The sequence below is a fragment of the Schistocerca nitens genome, chromosome 1 (assembly GCF_023898315.1).
Source record: "Schistocerca nitens isolate TAMUIC-IGC-003100 chromosome 1, iqSchNite1.1, whole genome shotgun sequence".
In the NCBI taxonomy this organism is placed as follows: domain Eukaryota; kingdom Metazoa; phylum Arthropoda; class Insecta; order Orthoptera; family Acrididae; genus Schistocerca; species Schistocerca nitens.
The window spans coordinates 1,056,581,068-1,056,603,802 of record NC_064614.1 but is presented as its reverse complement, the minus strand read 5'-3'; the positions used below and the strand labels follow the sequence as shown (position 1 = coordinate 1,056,603,802).

The following is a 22,735-nucleotide window of genomic DNA, read 5'->3' as shown; positions in this document are numbered from 1 at the left end:
ATAAAGAAATAAAAGAGGGTGTTTATGACCAACCGATGTGTTCTGCACAAAGCCTACGTACGTTATACAGTAGTCCTGAACGAACTGTGATACAAATACTGGCAACAGGGGCCTGACGTACTAGGACATGCATTGATATCATAAAACAGTGGTATGTTATGTAATGTATAAGCCTTATGTCACATGTTATAACTTTTTATGCTATCGCCTGACTATATGCTTCTCGTATTTTTTAGCATTGATAATAGCTGAGCAACAGCCGAAATCTTCATTTGCTTAATAAAACCTGAAAAAAGGACGACTGGTTGCTGTGCTGTACCATTTGAAAGTCATATCACAGTCGTTGAGTGGACATACATTTCTAATGGAAGGTAACTTGATTCAATATTATGCCTGAGAGTATAACAAAGACTATCTTTGTGCTATAGGTGTAGAAACGATGCCGCCTCGTTCTCAAAATATGCGGGAACGGAGCGATGTAAGGAAGGAAGAGGTGATCTTAAGAATTCAATGACACGTCGACACCAACCTCTTCAGAGCCGTGCAGCTGAGACCATGCAGCTGAGACAGGGAAAGATAGCCATTCCGATATTCACCTAAGTGAATTAGGAGAACCATCGAAAATTTTTCACAAGACGGCAGGACGGAGACCTACATTTCGATCCTCCTGATAGTTAGCGACGTGGTATATTTCTCGGTATCTACGAGCATAATAGTGAAGGAGTGTTGAAAACATTTTAAGTTAAATCTCCTCAAGCTTTTTAGATAAAACAAATGTTATGAACATTGTACATCTCTATTCTTCATGTCTACATATTCATTTCGCAACATAGTCACGCTGGCGATGAACACATTTCTTCCGACGAGGGATCTATTTATATACCGTCATTGTAGAGTGTTTGACTTAGATGTCGGAGCCACAATCTCAGCTCTGCTTTCAACACTTCATCACTATCAAGGTGGAGACCTCGAAGGTGTTCTTTAAGTGTTGGAAACATGAAAATCGGATGGGGCCGAGTCGAGGCTGATCAATGACAGTTGTTACGACATCTGCACCACTTGATAGCAGCAGACATAGTGGCTGCGCCAAACACTGAGACGGCGTGGAGTTTTACAATTATTTATTGAACTTTCTTTACAATTTCTCCCTCATCGTCACTGCCCAGCCCTGCGGATCCCTCCGCCTGGATGCTGGTGTGTATATTCCCCGACAATGCACGCAACGCGCGCCGCTGATCGCACTCGAGAGCCTCAGGCCACCAGTGCTCCGCTGAAGCCAGGATGCCCTGTGGTTGAGATGAACTCGTCGCCACTCGGCGCCCCAGTACTGGCACGCCCACGGAGTTGCATAGCCATGAGGTCAGGTGCCGATGCCTGCTGCACCGGCGGCTGGGAAGCCATCAGTCATGATGTCCACGAGGTCTAGTCATGGACGGACCACGCACTGTGGGGCCAGCTGCCATGAAGTCCGGGCGTCAGTCCCCGGTGGCGCCTGTGACGAAGACCGCGCTGCGGCTGGTCCTGCTGGAAGTTCTCGCTGTAGTTAGTCAGCCATGGTGCTGACCGAGCTCGGGCCGACCTCCAGAGCTGAAGTTGGCATCTGGCAGCGAACGGATGACTCCTGCGAGCTGGAACAGACTTCTGGAATCTTCACGTACGAAGATTGAACATTCGGACACGGACTACGTTTGTCCTCAGATCCGAACTGCTTCCTAATGGCTTCTGTCTGTTGCTGCCTGCACTCCACTATTTATATCAGGCAGGAGGACATTTTTTACCCTCGGTGGTAGCTTTTATGTTATTACTCCCGCAGTATATTGCAGTGTAACTTAGAGTGCTGGCCTCACTTCCCCTTACTCAGCACTCTCCAGTCTTCACTCGGCGCTCGGTCTGTGTGCGTCCTTGTGTCAGCCTGTGGGAAGACTGCTGCTGTCAGCAAGGCTATCTGTGCCTGCCTACTTCACAACGCCCCTTTCGCTGGCGTGCTTCTGTTTTGCCATTTTCCACTGCGTGAAGCAATGCTTACTACATGTGGGCGCAACACAGTAAACACAAGGTGTCGGGTTATTGCAGATATTGCAGCGCTCGTTTGTGGTCAGGCGCTGAAGGAGAGGGTGCTGCATGTCTGATAAAACTCGTCGAATTCGAAACTTTATTACAGCACCCTGTTTCTCACGCACCGACGTTGTTACGTTACGCGCCGCAATGTTACACGCAATAATTTGGAGCCCTCTAGTGGCAGACGGTTGGAAATACGTAGACATGAAGAATGAAAATGTAGAATGTTAATATCGCCTGTTTTATTTAAAAAGCCTTAAGACTTTCCATGTAACACGTTCGGAGGCGTTATTCTTCAGCACACCCTCGTGTACTGGATGACGCTGATTAGATTCAGATTATCAGAAACTGAATCAGGGTTATTGTAATTCATACGAAAATTAAATCATTTAAAATTATGCTTATTGTTATAGTTACGCTGATGTCAGTATGAGTTCACATATGTACGCGACTGCAACAAATTATTTCAAAACTGAAACTATGTTTAACATTTCAGATATCTTACCAAAAGCAAGTTTACACTGTCTGAATGTGTGTCTTGCATTTTAGTTTGCACTAAAAATAATCCGAGTTCAGTTTTTACCGAACGGACATTCGAGATTATTACAAGACTCACGTTACAAGTTTCAGAAGCTGAACATTTATCTTTCAGGACTCCTAAATGAATATTCATAAATTAATATTTTAGAAGAAATATAAATTCAAGTACATGCATTTAGTTGACTGTTTCCGTTCAGGATGTCCAAAGATACTGTCAAAAGCACTGAAGGGAGGAATATTAGGAATAGAAACAATGAGGATGACGGCCATGTTCTTTTTGGAGTACCCATACTTGTGTTTGCCTTAAAACATTTCGGGAAACATGGATAGTAGAAGCCTGGATAGCCAGACTGATATTTGATCCCTTGTCCTCCCCAACGCGCGTAAGTATGTTGACCATTGCACTACACTGCTGGTTAAAGATAAAATGAAGTATCTCGGTTTAGGTGACAAACTGTAGGAATGTATTTAAATAATAATCGGTGAAATATTGAAGTATTTGCGTTTCATGTGTCACTCCTCCTTCGGCAAAGATGACGTGTTTACAGAGAGGTTAATAACATTTATTGAGGGCTGTCTGTATTCAGTTTTGGAATGTTTCGAAAATGACAGCGATATGGTGTTAAAATACCAGCGAATGTAAGCAGCAGTCTTCAGGTGGCCATGAATATCAAAATAGAAGCAGAATTAGTAACGTTAAGCGTTATCCCGTGAAACATATTTCGTCTAGTTTGACAGGTTCTATCCTCTTCGGGTCACGTTGCTTCAAATTTTTCCAGGCTCATGTTATCCTTTGCTTCCCTCTATTAAGGTTTTTTTATCTGCTCCACACACATACCGGAACGCTGGTACATTCGTAGCACTATACAGAAAAAGAATCAGATAAAAATACGACAGTGTGAAATCTTATGCACTGTATAACATTAAAACACTTGATAATGGCACTTTAAAACCGATATCATGATCGTGTAAATGTAACACTGCAAATAAAAACAATCTAATTGGGGTACTGACTTTAAAGAAATATGCAGGGTGGTCCATTGATCGTGACCGGGCTAAATATCTCCGAAATAAGCGTCAAACGAAAAAACTACAAAGAACGAAACTTGTCTAGCTTGAAGGGGGATACCAGAAGGCGCTATGGTGGGTCTGCTAGATGGCGATGCCATAAGTCAAACGGATATCAACTGCATTTTTTAAAATAGGAACCCCCATTTTTATTACATATTCGTGTAGTACGTAAAGAAATATGAATGCTTTAGTTGGACCCCTTTTTTCGCTTTTTGATATATGGCGCTGTAATAAACATATGGCTCACAATTTTAGATGAACAGTTAGTAACAGATAGGTTTTATAAATTAAAATACAGAACGTAGGTACATTTGAACATTTTATTTCGGTTGATCTAAAGTGATACATGTACCTTTGTGAACTTAACATTTCTGAGAACGCATGCTGTTACTGCGTTGTTGTGTTGTTGTGGTCTTCAGTCCTGAGACTGGTTTGATGCAGCTCTCCATGCTACTCTCTCCTGTGCAAGCTTCTTCATCTCCCAGTACCTACTGCAACCTACATCCTTCTGAATCTGCTTAGTGTATTGATCTCTTGGTCTCCCTCTACGATTTTTACCCTCCACGCTGCCCTCCAATGCTAAATTTGTGATCCCTTGATGCCTCAAAACATGTCCTACCAACCGATCCCTTCTTCTAGTCAAGTTGTGTCACAAACTTCTCTTCTCCCCAATCCTATTCAATACCTTCTCATTAGTTACGTGATCTACCCACCTTATCTTCAGCATTCTTCTGTAGCACCACATTTCGAAAGCTTCTATTCTCTTCTTGTCCAAACTGGTTATCGTCCATGTTTCACTTCCATACATGGCTACACTCCATACAAATACTTTCAGGAACGACTTCCTGACACTTAAATCTATACTCGAAGTTAACAAATTTCTCTTCTTCAAAAACGATTTCCTTGCCATTGCCAGTCTACATTTTATATCCTCTCTACTTCGACCATCATCAGTTATTTTGCTCCCTAAATAGCAAAACTCCTTTACTACTTGAAGTGTCTCATTTCCTAATCTAATCCCCTCAGCATCACCCGATTTAATTTGACTACATTCCATTATTCTCGTTTTGCTTTTGTTGATGTTCATCTTATATCCTCCTTTCAAGACGCTATCCATTCCATTCAACTGCTCTTCCAAGTCCTTTGCTGTCTCTGACAGAATTACAATGTCATCGGCGAACCTCAAAGTTTTTACTTCTTCTCCATGAATTTTAATACCTACTCCAAATTTTTCTTTTGTTTCCTTTACTGCTTGCTCAATATACAGATTGAATAACATCGGGGAGAGGCTACAACCCTGTCTCACTCCTTTCCCAACCACTGCTTCCCTTTCATGCCCCTCGACTCTTATAACTGCCATCTGGTTTCTGTACAAATTGTAAATAGCCTTTCGCTCCCTGTATTTTACCCCTGCCACCTTCAGAAGTTGTAAGAGAGTATTCCAGTTAACGTTGTCAAAAGCTTTCTCTAAGTCTACAAATGCTAGAAACGTAGGTTTGCCTTTTCTTAATCTTCCTTCTAAGATAAGTCGTAAGGTTAGTATTGCCTCACATGTTCCAACATTTCTACGGAATCCAAACTGATCTTCCCTGAGGTCTGCTTCTACCAGTTTTTCCATTCGTCTGTAAAGAATTCGCGTTAGTATTTTGCAGCTGTGACTTATTAAACTGATAGTTCGGTAATTTTCACATCTGTCAACACCTGCTTTCTTTGGGATTGGAATTATTATATTCTTCTTGAAGTCTGTGGGTATTTCGCCTGTCTCATACATCTTGCTCACCAGATGGTAGAGTTTTGTCATGACTGGCTCTCCCAAGGCCATCAGTAGTTCTAATGGAATGTTGTCTACTCCCGGGGCCTTGTTTCGACTTAGGTCTTTCAGTGCTCTGTCAAACTCTTCACGCAGTATCATATCTCCCATTTCGTCTTAATCTTTATCCTCATACATTTTTCTTCATCTACATCCTCTTCCATTTCCATAATATTGTCCTCAAGTAAATCGCCCTTGTATAAACCCTCTATATACTCCTTCCACCTTTCTGCTTTCCCTTCTTTGCTTAGAACTGGGTTGCCATCTGAGCTCTTGATATTCATACAAGTGGTTCTCTTCTGTCCAAAGGTCTCTTTAATTTTCCTGTAGGCAGTATCTATCTTACCCCTAGTGAGACAAGCCTCTACATCCTTACATTTGTCCTCTAGCCATCCCTGCTTAGCCATTTTGCACTTCCTGTCGATCTCATTTTTGAGACGTTTGTATTCCTTTTTGCCTGCTTCATTTACTGCATTTTTATATTTTCTCCTTTCATCAATTAAATTCAATATTTCTTCTGTTACCCAAGGATTTCTATTAGCCCTCGTCTTTTTACCTACTTGATCCTCTGCTGCCTTCACTACTTCATCCCTCAGAGCTACCCATTCTTCTTCTACTGTATTTCTTTCCCCCATTCCTGTCAATTGTTCCATTATGCTCTACCTGAAACTCTCTACAACCTCTGGTTCTTTCAGTTTATCCAGGTCCCATCTCCTTAAATTCCCACCTTTTTGCAGTTTCTTCAGTTTCAATCTGCAGTTCATAACCAATAGATTGTGGTCAGAATCCACATCTGCCCCTGGAAATGTCTTACAATTTAAAACCTGGTTCCTAAATCTCTGTCTTACCATTATATAATCTATCTGATACCTTTTAGTATCTCCAGTATTCTTCCAGGTATACAACCTTCTTTTATGATTCTTGAACCAAGTGTTAGCTATGATTAAGTTATGCTCTGTGCAAAATTCTACCAGGCGGCTTCCTCTTTCATTTCTCTCCCCCAATCCATATTCACCTACTATGTTTCCTTCTCTCCCTTTTCCTACTGACGAATTCCAGTCACCCATGACTATTAAATTTTCGTCTCCCTTCACTACCTGAATAATTTCTTTTATCTCGTCATACATTTCATCAATTTCTTCATCATCTGCAGAGCTAGTTGGCATATAAACTTGTATTACTGTAGTAGGCATGGGCTTTGTGTCTATCTTGGCCACAATAATGCGTTCACTATGCTGTTTGTAGTAGCTAACTCGCACTCCTATTTTTTTATGCATTATTAAACCTACTCCTGCATTACCCCTATTTGATTTTGTATTTATAACCCTGTAATCACCTGACCAAAAGTCTTGTTCCTCCTGCCACCGAACTTCACTAATTCCCACTATATCTAACTTTAACCTATCCATTTCCCTTTTTAAATTTTCTAACCTACCTGCCCGATTAAGGGATCTGACATTCCACGCTCCGATCCGTAGAATGCCAGTTTTCTTTCTCAAACAAGAGGACGCCATCATCTTTTAATCATACAGTAAAGTTGCATGTCCTCGGGAAAAATTACGGCTGTAGTTTCCCCTTGCTTTCAGCCGTTCGCAGTACCAGCACAGCAAGGCCGTTTTGGTTAATGTTACAAGGCCGGATCAGTCAATCATCCAGACTTACCCCTGCAACTACTGAAAAGGCTGCTGCCCCTCTTCAGGAACCACATGTTTGTCTGGCCTCTCAACAGATACCCCTCCGTTGTGGTTGCACCTACGGTACTGCCATCTGTATCGCTGAGGCACGCAAGCCTCGCCACCAACGGCAAGGTTTATGGTTCATGGGGGGCGTGATTACCTGTAAATACCACATTAATGCAATAAATGCTCAAAATGATGTCCGTCAACCTCAATGCATTTGGCAATACGTGTAACGACATTCCTCTCAACAGCGAGTAGTTCGCCTTCTGTAATGTTCGCACATGCATTGACAGTGCGCTGACGCATGTTGTCAGGCGTTGTCGGTGGATCACGATAGCAAATATGTTTCAACTTTCCCCACAGAAAGAAATCCGGGGACGTCAGATTCGATGAACGTGCGGGCAATGGTATGGTGCTTCGACGACCAAACCATACGCGAGCTATGTGCTGGACATCCATCATGTTTGAAGTACATCGCCATTCTGTCATGCAGTGAAACATCTTGTAGTAACATCGGTAGAACATTACGTAGGAAATCAGCGTACATTGCACCATTTAGATTGCCATCGATAAAATGGGGGCCAATTATCCTTCCTCCCATAATGCCGCACCATACGTTAACCGGCCAAGGTCGCTGATGTTCCACTTGTCACAGTCATCGTGGATTTTACGTTGCCCAATAGTGCATATTATGCCGGTTTCCGTTATCGCTGTTGGTGAATGGCGCTTCGTCGCTAAATAGAACGCGTGCAAAAAATCTATCGTCGTCCCGTAATTTCTCTTGTGCCCAGTGGCCGAACTGTACACGACGTTCCAAGTCGTCGCCATGCAATTCCTGGTGCATAGGGGTATGGTACGGGTGCAATCGATGTTGATGTAGCATTCTCAACACCGACGTTTTTGAGATTCCACATTCTCGCGCAATTTGTCTCCTACTGATGTGCGGATTATCCGCGACAGCAGCTAAAATACCTACTTGGGCATCATCATTTGTTGCAGGTCGTGGTTTACGTTTCACATGTGTCTGAACACTTCCTGTTTCCTTAAATAACGTAACTATCCGGCGAACGTTCCGGACACTTGGATGATGTCGTCCAGGATACCGAGCAGCATACATAGCGCACGCCCGTTGGGCATTTTGATCGCAATAGCCGTAGATCAACACGATATCGACCTTTTCCGCAATTGGTAAACGTTCCATTACAACACGGGTAATGTATCACGAAGCAAATACCGTCCGCACTGGCGGAATTTTACGTGATACCACGTACTTATACGTTTGTGACTATTACAGCACCATCTATCACTAAGCAAAAAAAGTGGTCCAACTAAAACATTCATATTTCTTAACGTACTACACGAGTATGTAATAAAAACGGGGGTGCCTATTTAAAAATAGCAGTTGATATCCGTTTGACCTATGGCAGCGCCATCTAGCGGGCCAACCATAGCGCCATCTGGATTCCCCCTTCAAGTTAGACGAGTTTCGTTCTTTGTAGTTTATTCGTTTGATGCTTATTTCGCGAGATATTTGACCCGGTCACTATCAGTGGACCACCCTGTATTATGACTGTGGCTCCACATTACGAAAAAATTATCAGATAAATAGTTTCCTGATGCCGAGACTTCTCAAAAGGCTTTTTTTGACACAAGTTCCACTATTTGTTTTAGAGACAAATCCCAACTTTATTTGCAACCGTAAGATGTTGGACTTACTTGTGGAGTTATTCAAAGGCACCTACTTGCTTTGTTAGGAAAAATATGTCCTTAATTTCTTTAAATTCAGGATGCGAAGACAAAAACCAGTTTTTTTCATACCATTGCCTCAGTCTGTTTCATAACGATCGCAGACGTTAGTCACGCTGAGCTCTCGGAGATAAAGTGAAATTACTAAGTAGTTGAGATGAATTTTTATATTCTTAAAATGATAATCAATAACACATTCGATTGGCGGCAATGTTACGGTGTAATTTACCACATAATTCACGTTATCGGAATGAAGAAAGGGATATGGCATTACATTTGTAAACTAGGCACATGTGCCTGCCTAATTTAACTGTTCTAGTTACTACTTTGTAGCTTGTTGTGTGAGTCCAAGCGGAAGGTAACTAATCATCAGGGAGAACTTTAAATTTCTCTAGCCTCTAAAGATTCCTGTAGCCTCAGACGTAGACACGCTTCCAAGACAAACGCCACAAACAAAACAACAACCGCTGAAGTTAGCTCCAACGCCCAAACTAGCATGTGTACAACCAGAGTAACGAAAACAAACTAGTCCGTGTATGCGTGAAGACGAGCATCATTGAATGGAAAGGCGACAAGTTTTCTAGCTACAGTAGTTATACAAAAAACAAGAACGACATTTATGGAAAATTGTAGATTCAATTTCCCCTCGGGGATAAATGTTAGAAACTATACAAAATAGCAAAGAAAACCTACAGCTTTTGATGGAAGAGATTGTTATGTTGTGACTAGATTAAGAAACTGTGAAAATATCCCATTCTCAACCGTTGTGTTTTGCCGCTCTCCATGGTTCTGTTACAAAATTCAGTGTCAAGAAAATGTTCAGAGAATATTTTACTTAGACATTGAAGCTGGTGATGGCCTTAAAGGCAGTACTGAATCGCTTGTTGAGTGTATATGTTGTCGCAAGAGGAGTGATTAATATTCACAGGTATGACAGGAACGATCATTCGAAGCAAAAAAGTATACTAAACGTGGGGCGTAAAACGAATATCTAAGACGTACGAGGACTTCATCTTCGATACTGTGAGACAAACCTTTTACACTACAAGCTCTTTGCTTTCCATATTTTGAGAGATAGTTGTATGGACCAAAACAAGGAAAAAAAAGTCCTGTAGACTTGGATGCTAAAGTCCATATCTTATGAGCTATTAGTTGTTGTTCAATTTCTCTACTGTGAAACACATCTCTTCGACTGAATAAGTGTTCATAGCTCTTCCGGTGCGCATTTTAGAGACCAGGTTTATCAGACTTCCTTGCTTCGCATGGTAGTTCCTATCGTTTCCCTGAATACTGACCATTTCTCCTGGGATACTGAAATCTACCCCCCCTTCCCTACTTCCATCTACAGTCCACATTACACGATTTCTTTTATGAAGAGTTGAGAGGAGTGAAGATTACAATAAACTTTCTAGTTTACTTAGCTTGTCGTGTTGAGATGGCTCCAGTTCTTATCAAGTGGTCAGATTCTTTGCGTTTCTGAAAATGTCACATCAGGTCCTCATGGTCTCTTTGAACTAAATAAATCCGAAGGTTGTTGTTGCAGCATTTTCTTTTTTACTTAAATATATTTCTCATATTTTAGTATATCATACAGTATTTTCATATTTCACATTAACAAAGCCTAAATTACATCGTTCACACAAAAATACGTCAGGACACATCAAAGGCATGCTTACGACTCACACCCTCTGCGGAAATAACTACAATCCAAGGGGTTTACAGTTTTTCTTAACATGTGAATACTACTAGTGTTTGTTAGATTATTAACTTCGATTATTATTTCATAAATAATCCACAAACAAACATAGTAAATAATACAGAATTGCGTAATTAATAATACAAATTGTAAGTGTGCCAATAATTCATAATTTCAAATGTTTCTGAAAAAAAACAAAATAATTTTAACTGTACATTCCGAACTAGTACTTAATGATTATAACGTCAAAACCAAAACATTTTATAAAGTTATTCATTTTCATAAATTTTAGCTTGAAATATAAAATACTGTGTATAAAATGACATAAAAGTTTTCAGAAAAGCAACTGAGATAATACTGACCCGTCCAAAATAAGAAAAATAATACTGATATCTACAACTACTGTTGAGGAAATGTGATGCTAGAGGATGATGTCCCGTTACAACACTCTGTTTAGGACCTGCAGTAGATAAAAGGTATTTCACCAACGAGACTTCGCATCTATACCCTCCGTTTGTTTATGGAATCACTAGAAAGTAAATAACGTAGCTTTAGTACTTTTTGATGTTAAAGCCCCCATTCCGGTTCTTGGTCAATGCCACAAGTAACTACCGAAAGAAATTACTAACGATTACCTTAGGAGAGCAGGAAACATTCTCGTGAATGAAAGGGAGTACAGTGCTCTAAATGTCGTACACTAACAAACCGCACATTGCAAGACAACCAAAAGAACTTCCTTGTATTTTTGCCTCTGTCGCTCTACATTTGAAGAAGAGACTATTTTCGAGCAATGATTCTTGACCAAATTAGAAGAATACAGCTAAAACTTGATCTGTCATTATTAACAACGTGTGCTCATTTGTTACAGATTTTCCTTCCAGCGTGGACATGCATAACTTTGGAAGGTCAAAGAAAATAATTGCACTATAACAGTTGCGTACAGAATGGTACAACATATTAAAATAAGCTTACAGAAACAAACAGTATTTTTCCCATTGACAATGCTCGAATCACTGATATATCGAGAATGTTAAAAGTAACGAAACTATAAAATGCACTTTAATGAAGGAAACTGATGAAATTAGCGTCATTTTGAAATTGGAGAATTTTAAAGATCAGTCGATTCAATAACAAAACTATGGGGCGCAGAAAGATAATACGAGTAGATTTCCTCCGAGTACCTTGTTCATTTTGGACTGACATGATGATTTACTCACAGGTGGCAGACATTGACTTTAGCGGCTACTGCAAGCTTAGAAGGAACTTCTTCGCGCCTTTTTCTGTATATATGTAATAATTACCATCGTCCACGCTGTGAGCTAGATATCCGCAAACAGCATTTTATGTAGCATCAGCTGATGTATTACCGAATAATATCACAGTGGAACTGTGCATTCGCACTTAACAAGAAATTACTTGCACTTGATTCAGTCCCCTATTACTAGGTGATATCAGGAGACAAGTGTACAGTTTCATTGCAATAAATGTTTTAAGTATTATTTCAGTATCATACTGCAACTATAATGTAGCAACGTCTGAAAAACTATGACAGAAGCGTCAACAGTTTCGAATACTTTGTCAGATAGAATCCTAACAGATAGAGTCCTTTAAGGAATAAAGAAAAATTGGAATCAGGAGATAATTTCAATGTGCTATTTCCGATGGCATTAAATTTCCAAAAGGTCAACGCGAAACCAGATTTAACCTAAAGGAAGAAGCAATGGACGATGTTGACAAAGGATTTTAATTAAATTGTAGCCAAAGCGCTATTTCCTTTACGTAATTATTGCGTATTTTTACTTACGTGGCACACATTCCTAAATGCGAGTATTTCGTGTCATTACGCCAGTCATAGCAGCGCCAAAAATGGAAATGGTATAACTGCGTATAAATACAACTTCTAAATCTATTCACGGAAAGAATTACGATTGGAGGTGACAGTTTCTGAGGGGAAAGTAATTTGTAATCGATTTACTCTCAGAGGCAGAAAATAGGTAAGGATACAAACATATCTGATCTTACAAGGATGTCGTGTTTTACCGGTCGGAGGAATATCGAAATATTGGTGACGTTGGGCTATAAAATACGCACTGAGTGTCCAAGTGTTATGGAAAGACACTGACTGCAACGGTGATAGCGTGCCAGTCATCTGCGAGCACTGAAAACTGCAGTAACATGTCAAGATACGGACTCTGTGAAGTGCTGGAAATGGGCTGGAGATAAACTGATCCACACATAATCCAGTCCTCGCGACAGTTATTTCGCGTGGTTGGTGTTTCTTTTCAGTAAATCTATACGATATCGACAGCGTGTCACTGGACTAATTTCGGATAGTCTTAGACACGGTCGCGAGTTCACTGGAGTAATCGTGAACACTGCTCCATGCAACCTAAAATCGGTTACATCTCGCTTTACCCTGTTGAAATATCTCCATCAAAATACCCCAATAATAGAAAGAGACGTTGATTATCACGAAGAACGTGCACCTTTGCTTGTTAATGCAGCAGGACAATGGGGCCTAACTGTGACTGTAACTGCGCTGCCTGCTGCCTGGGCACAAACTTGTTGATACACAGGTTCGTGGGACATGCACCACAATCCTCCCCACCCGACCGTCCGGTACGTGTGTAAACGGGATTCATAGGGCCATCCCACGTGCCGCGGCTGTCCCATGGTCCACTGACGAGGACTGCGGGCCTATGCCAGTCGTTGAGATCTGCGTCGAGCTATCAGCAAAGGAAGAAGAGTCGATCGTCGACTACTGAATCTTTCATGTCCGTACTATCCAAGTACGCGTCGCATGGGAACCGGCGGCGATCAGGCTCACGCTGAACCACGGTTAACGCATGTGTAAACACTGTCTCTGCGATATTCAAGATCATTCACAGTCACTCTTGACCTCGGAAACCAGAATCCTAGGATCCGTGAATCCTGCTCCGTTTAGAATTCAAAGTCGAATACCTCGTGACGTGCTCCAAGGTCCACAGAACATCTGACAGTCCAATAATGCTCACGTGTCACTTCTAGATTCGCTCCATAACTTGCGTCTGCAACAAATTAAAGTATGAGATTCTCGAAACACCGTTGTTGTCTTTCTTTTCGACGTAGAAATTTGAAATTTGGCTCGTCCCTAACCGTATAAAGGTGTGGCCCCCTCTGCTTTCACCCCAGGATTCGATAGCGTTTCAACCAGCAAGGTGTCAAGGACACATGCGAAAAAATGTCCAGAGCTCAGAAGTTCATGTGACGTGAGAAGTGGATTTATCATGTCACATGGACGCCAAATGTCATCACAATTCTGCCCAACGCTACCGTTGACTTACCACACCACGTGTTACCCACGTTTCATCCCTTCTTTTTACTCCTCTGTGATGGAGGTCATAACCGAGACGTGAAGTGCTGAACCTACGCGTAAGCCAAGAAAAACATTTCAGACACTCCGCCACTCGGAATCGATACGAGAACGCCTCAGGGGTTGCCATAAAGAGTGTTCATGAAACCACCTCTTTCCTAGCGACGTTGATTCTCACACGTTTCGTAGTCGGAAACGACATTTCGCTTAGCGGTGAGCAACAGGACGATGTGCTTGACAACGTTTGACAACGCTGAAACCCACGGACGTTCCAAACCCTCTCTAGGGACACTGTGAAGCTCAATGCCCATTCAACGAGTTTTCACCTGTTTGAGGTGAAGCGGTATCGCTGTTTTTTCTCTCATGTACAGGTTGGAAACACTTTAGCCTATTGAAAACCATTCGACGAATTTTCTCTCAAAGACCACCTAGTTCGCCTACATCCCGGAAATGTGCTTCCACAGAGACGCGTTGGGAAATAGTCCTAGGCGAGCAAGCCGGAAGTTGCCCTGCAGGTGGGCATCTGGAATCGGATACGTGTCGAGGGGTCGCCTGCCTGCAGGCGCATAGGACTACCTTAGCACGTTGTCTCTGTACAGGTACGCTTCCAAAAGTTCCAGTAAATGTAGCTGGGTTCCGCTGAAGGTGTTCACAAACTGGGGGGACTTGGGGGGATCCTTTGTCGTTTTAATCACGCATGTATTAGTGTTAGCACCTCCCTCTCCCCCAAGTACTTACGCCACAGAAAGGTTGAAAATACATAAGCACCCTTCGCAGCTTCGGATTATCTACAAATTTCACCGAATTGTTTTCAAAGGGCTCTAGAGTTTCAAGCTTGCACACCAGAGCAAAAGCTTCGGTACCACAGAAGGGGTGCGCTCACTTTGAATAGGGATACAACCTAATAATATTCTTCGATAAGGCTCGCAACATCCGGGGGTGGCAGAAGTGTCGAAGGTTGTCAAGAACATCGACCTGTTACTCGTCGCACTGTGCACTGTCGTTTCCGACCGCTAAAAGTGTAGGAATCAATGCCCCAAGGAAAGGATTGTTTCATTCAGCACTTTATGCCACCACATGAGATCTTTCCTCGTCGATTATAAGCGTCGGTGTGTCTGAAATGTTTTCCTCGTCCATCCTTAAGGACTCCGCGTGTTTTCAAGTCTGCTTATCACTATTCCAAAGTTCATCGCAGAGGCATCAGCGAGGAGAGTAAAATGTGGGTAAGAGGGTGTGTGACGACCTTCATATCGTGTGACAGGATCACGGTGGCGCGGGGCAGAATTTTGGTAAAATTTGTAGCCAATGTGACACTATTAACTCACCTTAAACTTGTGGACTACGGCCTTCTCAGTCGCATGTGAGGACGCTTTCCTGCTCGACGCGATGTCGAACCCAGTGACGTCACAGGGAGCCATAATTTTTCTCCGTTACTCATTCTTCACATACGGCACATCATCAAATTGGATAATCCCTTCTGTGATATTTGGACACTCAGTTCACAATGTACTTGTTCTTCTCAATTACTCTACAACATCAAACAGTTGTAACCCAAGAAACGTGCATGAGACAGTTTCAGTGAGTTGATAAATAGCGAATTTTTACGCTGTGTTTCATCAAATATATACTGCTAGAATTTCTAATTAATCAGTCTCGTTATTGCTGAGAATACTGAATCATATAATGTAGCATCTAACGGCCGGTATTTGCGTCACTGCTGATATTTGTTTCATGGCCTGAAGGCCGTAGTCCAAGGCATAATTCCCTGCATAATGTTTTGACTTCTAATGCTGGAGACATCATCATGTGTTAAGGCAGTGGTCGTTTCATAATGTCGTCAGCCCACTGCCTAAAATGGCGGAGTCGCACCGACATATGTTATGCAGCCTGTAGTGGACAAAAGTTCACACTCTTCATTTTATATAGTACTAAGGCGAACTACTTGTCTAATTTTAGTCGCTCTTCTTTTTGTTCTTTTTTGTGCTTCTGATGATGTCTCCAGCATTAGAAGAAGCAACACTATGCATAGAATTATGCCATGGACCACGTCGTTATGCCCATAAAGCTAGTATCAATAATAACACAGAAACCGGCCGACAAATCCTGTATTCTGTGATTAAATACTCTCAGTTTCTGCTGTACTGAAATCACTTTGGATACATGTAATGCATTTCACAAAATTTGCAAGGTAGTGTGCGAGATAGGTTCTAAACGATGAAGAGCAGACAATAGCGCTACATTTCACATAAAGACCTTTTGCAGACCATTTGCTCGGCCATTAATGAGAAGGGAATGTGACTGTAACTGAGCCACGAAGAAACAATATGCAAGAGCTACGACACGGGGCCTATATGAGCAACAGGATAAAGAAGAAGCTGCCATCGATTCCCGTATTCTATGCGTCTCCGCAGCGGCGTGTGTGGTCCGTAAATATAACTCGATCTATAAAGGTCACCTCGTTCGAGACACCCACACAGCAAAGAGCAACCTTTCATCCTAGTCAGCCGGGAATAATGTGCAGTGGAAACGGCTCTCTCGCGACTATCCAATCTCTGCGGCGTGGCTGGCGTAGACAGAAAGACTTTTTTCCCATCGGGCACAATAGATAAGAATGTCAATTCGTATTCGAAAGAAGTGAGTCTGGTTTTCTTTCCCGCTAACCATTTTCATTTTGTCTCTAAACCAGTTAAGACGAATGCTAGACTGGTTCTTAAAGTGAGGTTTTGGCCAGTTTAATTTCCCAAAATGAACTAGCGAACCTTCTCTAACAACTTCGGTGTGTTACTTTAGGCCAGCGACTAGAGAGCTGTGGAGCGATTTTTAGTCGCGTTCATGCAGACAGGGAGCAGAAATACACCGTTCGACGAGACTGAGGAGGGAAATCTTAACCTGCCGAAACATATAATGTAAAACCTAACCTCTTTAAGGGTGGGCACGTTCGAGATTCCATTCCTCTGGACACGGACCACAGCAACTAAAGTTTGTGATAAAAAGGATGGGAATTGGTACTAATTTCTTTTCTGAATTTGAGGCCATGATCTAACAAATGAAATGTAGAATAATTTCACATGTTAGACTAAATCTTGTTTAGACATATTATATATGCTAATTCGCAGAGCTACACCCAAACTCCTGATAGTTCCTGGCCGCCGAGGTTAATGGACTGTATCTCTTTCTCTATGTGTCTTGGCACAATACAAGTTCAGTGATTCCAATTTATATGTGGAAAAGGCCCAACGAATCAAACATGTGATGGTACTGTTTTTCGCACCTAGTGTCAATTACAAGACCTATTGAATGGAATCGACAGTGTGCTGGGTACATATTACCGAGTGACAGAAAACTGATGGAAGAATAAAGTAAAGAAGAGAAGCAAAATTGATTAGCGATAAACTTAAAACTAAAACTGCTAGCAATGAAAGCAGATGAATTTAAGGAATCCTTCCACATGATTTACGAAACAAGGAGCGTTTGCAAAGAGAGCATTCTTGACCAAAGGAAGTCGCTTACTTTCAAACATAGGTCTTAATTACGGGAAAAAATTATAAGAACGTACTTTTCGAGTAAATAAATGCGTCGACGGGAGCTGTGGACTGTGGGGACACGGGAAAAGAAGAGAAACGAAACGTATGATATATAGTGCTACAGAAGTATGTCGAAAAACCGGAGACTCGATAAGAAACGACGAATTTTTTCTACAGCCTCGGCCGAGAAAGAACCATATGGGAAGTACTTAGGAGACCAAGGGACAGGACGATAGTACGTGTGTTAAGAAATCAGGATACAAATTCCATGGCACTAGAGGGGCCAGTAGAGGATAACAATTGTCGGGGAAAAGAGCGATTGGTGTACATCTGGCAACTAATTGGGTACGTGGGGTACAAGTGCTACCTTGGGATGAAGAGGTTAGTACAGGAGACGTAGTTGCAGCGTACAGCTTTGCACTCTTCCATTTCTTTTCCCTTTCGTCTCTAATGTAGCATTGATCAATCGGGGTTTTATCGTATCCTCCTTCCAGGGAAGCAGGACAACATCGTGTAAAACGATACTGCATTACTCCAACGTCCTTGGTCGTTTTTTGTAGCTAACATAAAGTATATTTTGAGCAAAGATTAAGTGGAGTAAATACAGCTCTTCCACCTCAGCTGCTTTTCAGGTAGTCAACATGTAAAAAGTTGGTCTCCTTCGTCAATATTTTAATATTGTAGTCCTACTTTACGAAAAAAGTTACTGTGTCTGGTTGGCGCAGAAAGCATCCCAAGATCTTGACGTGATGTCGTATATACAAGGTTTCTGTAGAGCGCAGGGCAAAAAGTGGTAAAACAAGTTTCACTCACACAGAGATTCATATCTAAATGACAGAGAAAGACGCTCTTGGCTCCAGTAACCGAAAGAGGCTGCCACTGCATATATGCGGCTGCTGAGTTAAACAAGCGTGCAGTTTTATTCAAGCATATGAATTTCTCTCCTTGTTGGGTGGTACCGACTGCCCGTGGCACATTCGAGGACCAATTTATGGTCGAAATTAACTTCACAGAATTTGCGGATGGGTTAGCTTCACCCTATGACTATAATTTACCGCAGAGTCCTAAAGCAAGAATCTCATCAATGCTACAATTTTGTTACAATCCACATAGTATAGTGTAATTCGGTAAGTTAAGTGAACTTTTGTAAATGAATCTATCAATAAGTGACCTATTTTAACCTTGTATCTTTTTCTGTTTTCTCTTTGTTTTTATTTATAATCAGTATATTGTTCATTAACCTTTTAGGGAGATGGTCGCGTGTATATTTTATATACAAAATAAGAACTGTTTTTGTAAGTATTTCAGTTTTAAGAACACCATTTGCGTGCAAAATGTTTCATAAAGCGCTATACGAGAGCAGCGGTTTCTCTTCATTTAGATGGAACGGGCTACGTGTCAAATTTATGTCGCTATAACTTCAATGAGAAGGTTGTAACTCCATTATAGCAACCTTGCGGGTCGTATCAAAACTGACTCAGCTAGAAAATTTTTTATGGCAAAGATTGCACGTCTCTGAGCATTCTGTTATATCTACATTTGTCTTCGTATCAATAACTATGAATTATGTATCTGTTTATTAAGTTATGAGACGCGCCGTATCGATTCGACTGTTTATAACATCCTCCTCAGATATTAAAATATTACTTGATTCGTTTCTTACTGTGATTATTTATGAGCCTTTCTTTAAAATCAAATTTTCTGTGGGATTTTTTCTCTTCAGTCTTCAAAGATATAGTCTCATATGAGTATGACTAAAGGGATCTAACTAGTTCCTACTATGTGATGTTCATCTACCAGCCTCCAATACACAATCAGTATTATTTCTTATGCACATTAACGTTACTCATAAGAAGTACGCAACCTAAACTGTTATTGTTAAATATTTCCTTCTCCGTGGACGCATAAATCATTCATTTTTGTTAATGTGCCCTCTGATCTACGGAAAGCCGCTGAGCGTTAACTTTATTGTCATATATAGCAACTCAGTAAGCTACTAAGTGATTCACAGAGCAATTATGTACTACGAAATGTCTTTAATTTTAGCGTTGCCTGAGTGCTTTTCCAGATCCATTCAAGCCTCGTGCTACGTTCCATCCAGTAGCATATACTTATTTTTATTCTTTACGTTGTAGAGGGTGTTAGGAGTACAAGTGTAGATACGAGGGGCGTTCAATAAGAACGGGACCCGTTCCTTTTCTGTAAGCAGGTTGGTTTTATTCAGGATTACAAGACACCCATTTTATTCCCCACTCTCCTGGCTTCCAACCCTACTTCCAACATGATCTCCGTTCAAGTCGATGGCCTGACGTGACCTTGTCGGGAAGACCTGTGTGCCTCTATGGTACCACCCTACTGGTCTACGTCAGAGCGAACATCCCGCTGCATTAATAACCTCCCAATTATCAACGTACTGCTTCCCGGGAAGGGTATCATTATTTGGGCGAAACAGATGGAAGCTGCAAAGCGCGTGATCTGAGCTGTAGGGTGGATGAAGAAGAACAGTCCAAAATAAAGTTATGATCTCTTCTCGGGTGTGCAGTCTTGTGTGAGGCCTTACGATGTCATGGAGGAGGAGAAATTCTTTTACATTATTATGGCGGCGAAGACCTTGAAGTTGTTTATTTAGCTGCACAATTCTATGTAGCCGGCCGGCACGCGAGAAATCGGACAGGTTTGCTCGACGTTATTGTGATGATGACAGACAGTTCGCCTAACGACTCACCGTGCTTTTGTTCACTGCCAGGTCCCCCGTAGATATTCTACAAGTGCCTATGAATACCTCCGATGCTCTGGTTTTCCTCCGAAAGAAATTCAAAAACATTTCTCTGTTTGGAATGCATCTCCGTCACCGACGGCATTTTGAGGGCTACGTATAGCTCCGTCACCTATTGGATTTAGTGAAACTATAGTGGCTGAAGCAGGAATACTCCTAAATCGCCCAACATATTCCGTATTTTTTCAATCAAACTGGATGAGAAAAAGTTTGTTGCATTTCTTATTGAACACCCCTCGTATTTTTATTGTTGACTGAGGACAGTGTATTGAACAGCGTTACATTAGTATTTATTTCATTTGCAGAATAATAACTATAGCCATTAGGAATAATGGCAAGAGGAAGTCATTAACGCTAATTTTCCCCTTGACAGAAGGTCAGATGTCGGAAGGGTGGACCTGTGTATTAAAATTGGTTAGGCTGTACGGAGAGGCGTGGTGCTCTTTGTGGTGCAGTTACAACCGGGCGGAATACGTCAGGTAGTAAATTGTGTGATGTGCTATCGGAAAGACTGTTAACAAAATATACTGAATTGGGCACTCATTACATTAATTATGGTGCCAATGAACACAATATCTGCACTTCTACCCCTGACATCCCGTGTACTGAATAAAACTGTAAGAAGAGGAATAACAAATATTCTACATCTCGGAGTTGCACACAACTCATCTGAAGGCTAAACCCGTTGTATCTGATATGCAAAATAAGTGTTGTTTATGTAAGTATTCCAGTTTTATAAACACCATTTGCATGCAAAATGCTTCATGAAACGCAATATAGGAGCAGCTTTTTCTGTTCATTCGACAGGAACGTGCTGTTTTGCATTCTTTTGTTGACCGTATCAACCTTGAAATACGTTATGCAAGAATGCCCGCTTTATACAGCTCTGGCTGGTATGAAAGGACTGAACTAATGTGACCTGAAGACATACACTGCCATGGGTCATATCAGAAATAATTTTCCATAAATGGGAGAATTATGCTCTGTGTAATGACCACTCTGTCGTTCTGCGCGATGGGATATGCACTGGAAAGGCGCTGTTCCTGAAAGTCATTCCAGCATCAAGGACACAGCAGTAGGTTTAGGCACAAACTGAAAATATCTAAATCTTCATCTAAAATATAGACATATACTTATATTCTGCGAATCGCTGTAAAATGTATGACAGAGCACACTTGTCATATTAGCATATGCCAAGCTTTACCTTAATTGACAGATGGAAAGAAGAACGCTTGATGGTGCATCTCTGTGTCAGCTGTTTATTGAATAATTCTGTTGTCACTGTTTCTCCGAGATCGCCGAATAGTCAGACGAATATTCGTGGCTTCGGATCTGATAGCCGGTTCTTCAGTTTGCTAATCAAGATATGCAAAATCAACTCTCTCCAAGTGCCGTCTGGTGGAAATTTCTCAGCATCTCAGTTACAACAGTTGGTATTTAAACAACAATGTGACCATTTACGACATCAAATATGGCATAGTTAATATTTTCTCGCTCAGTCCAGCCTCAGCTGACTCCTATATGCTAAGTAAATACTCCTTAGGTAATTGTTTTTTCATTTATGAATAATTTTAACACTATATTTATCATGCCACCTTAAAACAACAATAAAATGTGACTTATATGAAACAATAGAACATCACCAAAGCTTCAAAGAATTTGTTACGTTTCTACTTCTTCCAAGATTTATTCACTATTGTCAGTATCTTTCACACATTCATACGCTCAAATTAGTTAATTGACATTGTCGAAATTAGTACCCAAAAATGACATTAACATCAGACGAATAGTCAAAATGGTTCAAATGGCTCTGAGCACTATGGGACTTAACTTCTGAGGCCATCAGTCCCCTAGAACTTAGAACTACTTAAACCTACCTAACCTAAGGACATCACACACATCCATGCCCAAGGCAGGATTCGAACCTGCGACCGTAGCGGTCACGCGGTTCCAAACTGAAGCGCTTAGAACCGCACGGCCACACCGGCCGGCCAGACGAATAGTCATTGCACACATTACATGCATCCTTTCAGCTGACGTAATCGAAATAATACCTATACCTTTCAATTAGATTCATTATTTCCTTCTTTTCTTTAGTGAAGTCTAATTAAATGTTCTTATCTAATTATTAATTTTTAAATCGTGATAAAATCTCAATATGACATTGATGTTTTAAGTCTTATGGAATAACTGACTTACACTATGTGATCAAAAGTATCCGGACATCCCAAAACTTGCTTTTTTCATATTAGGTGCATTGTGCTGCCACCTACAGCCAGGTACTCCATATCTGCGACCTCAGAAGTCGTTAGACAGATTGAGAGAGCAGAATGGGGCGCCCCGCGGAACTCACGGACTTCGAACTTGGATGTCACTTGTGTCATACGTCTGTACATGAGATCTCCACACTCCCAAACAACCCCAAGTCCACTGTTTCCGATGTGATAATGAAGTGGAAACGTGAAGGGACACGTACAGCGCAA

The 22,735-nt window shown here is 41.4% G+C and overlaps 1 protein-coding gene across 1 annotated transcript in view; it reads right to left on the bottom strand.

Moving 5' to 3' along the window:
* Positions 1-22,735, bottom strand: part of LOC126225410 (prolactin-releasing peptide receptor-like) — a 593,024-nt gene that overhangs the window by 424,402 nt on the left and 145,887 nt on the right. The window lies entirely within an intron of this gene.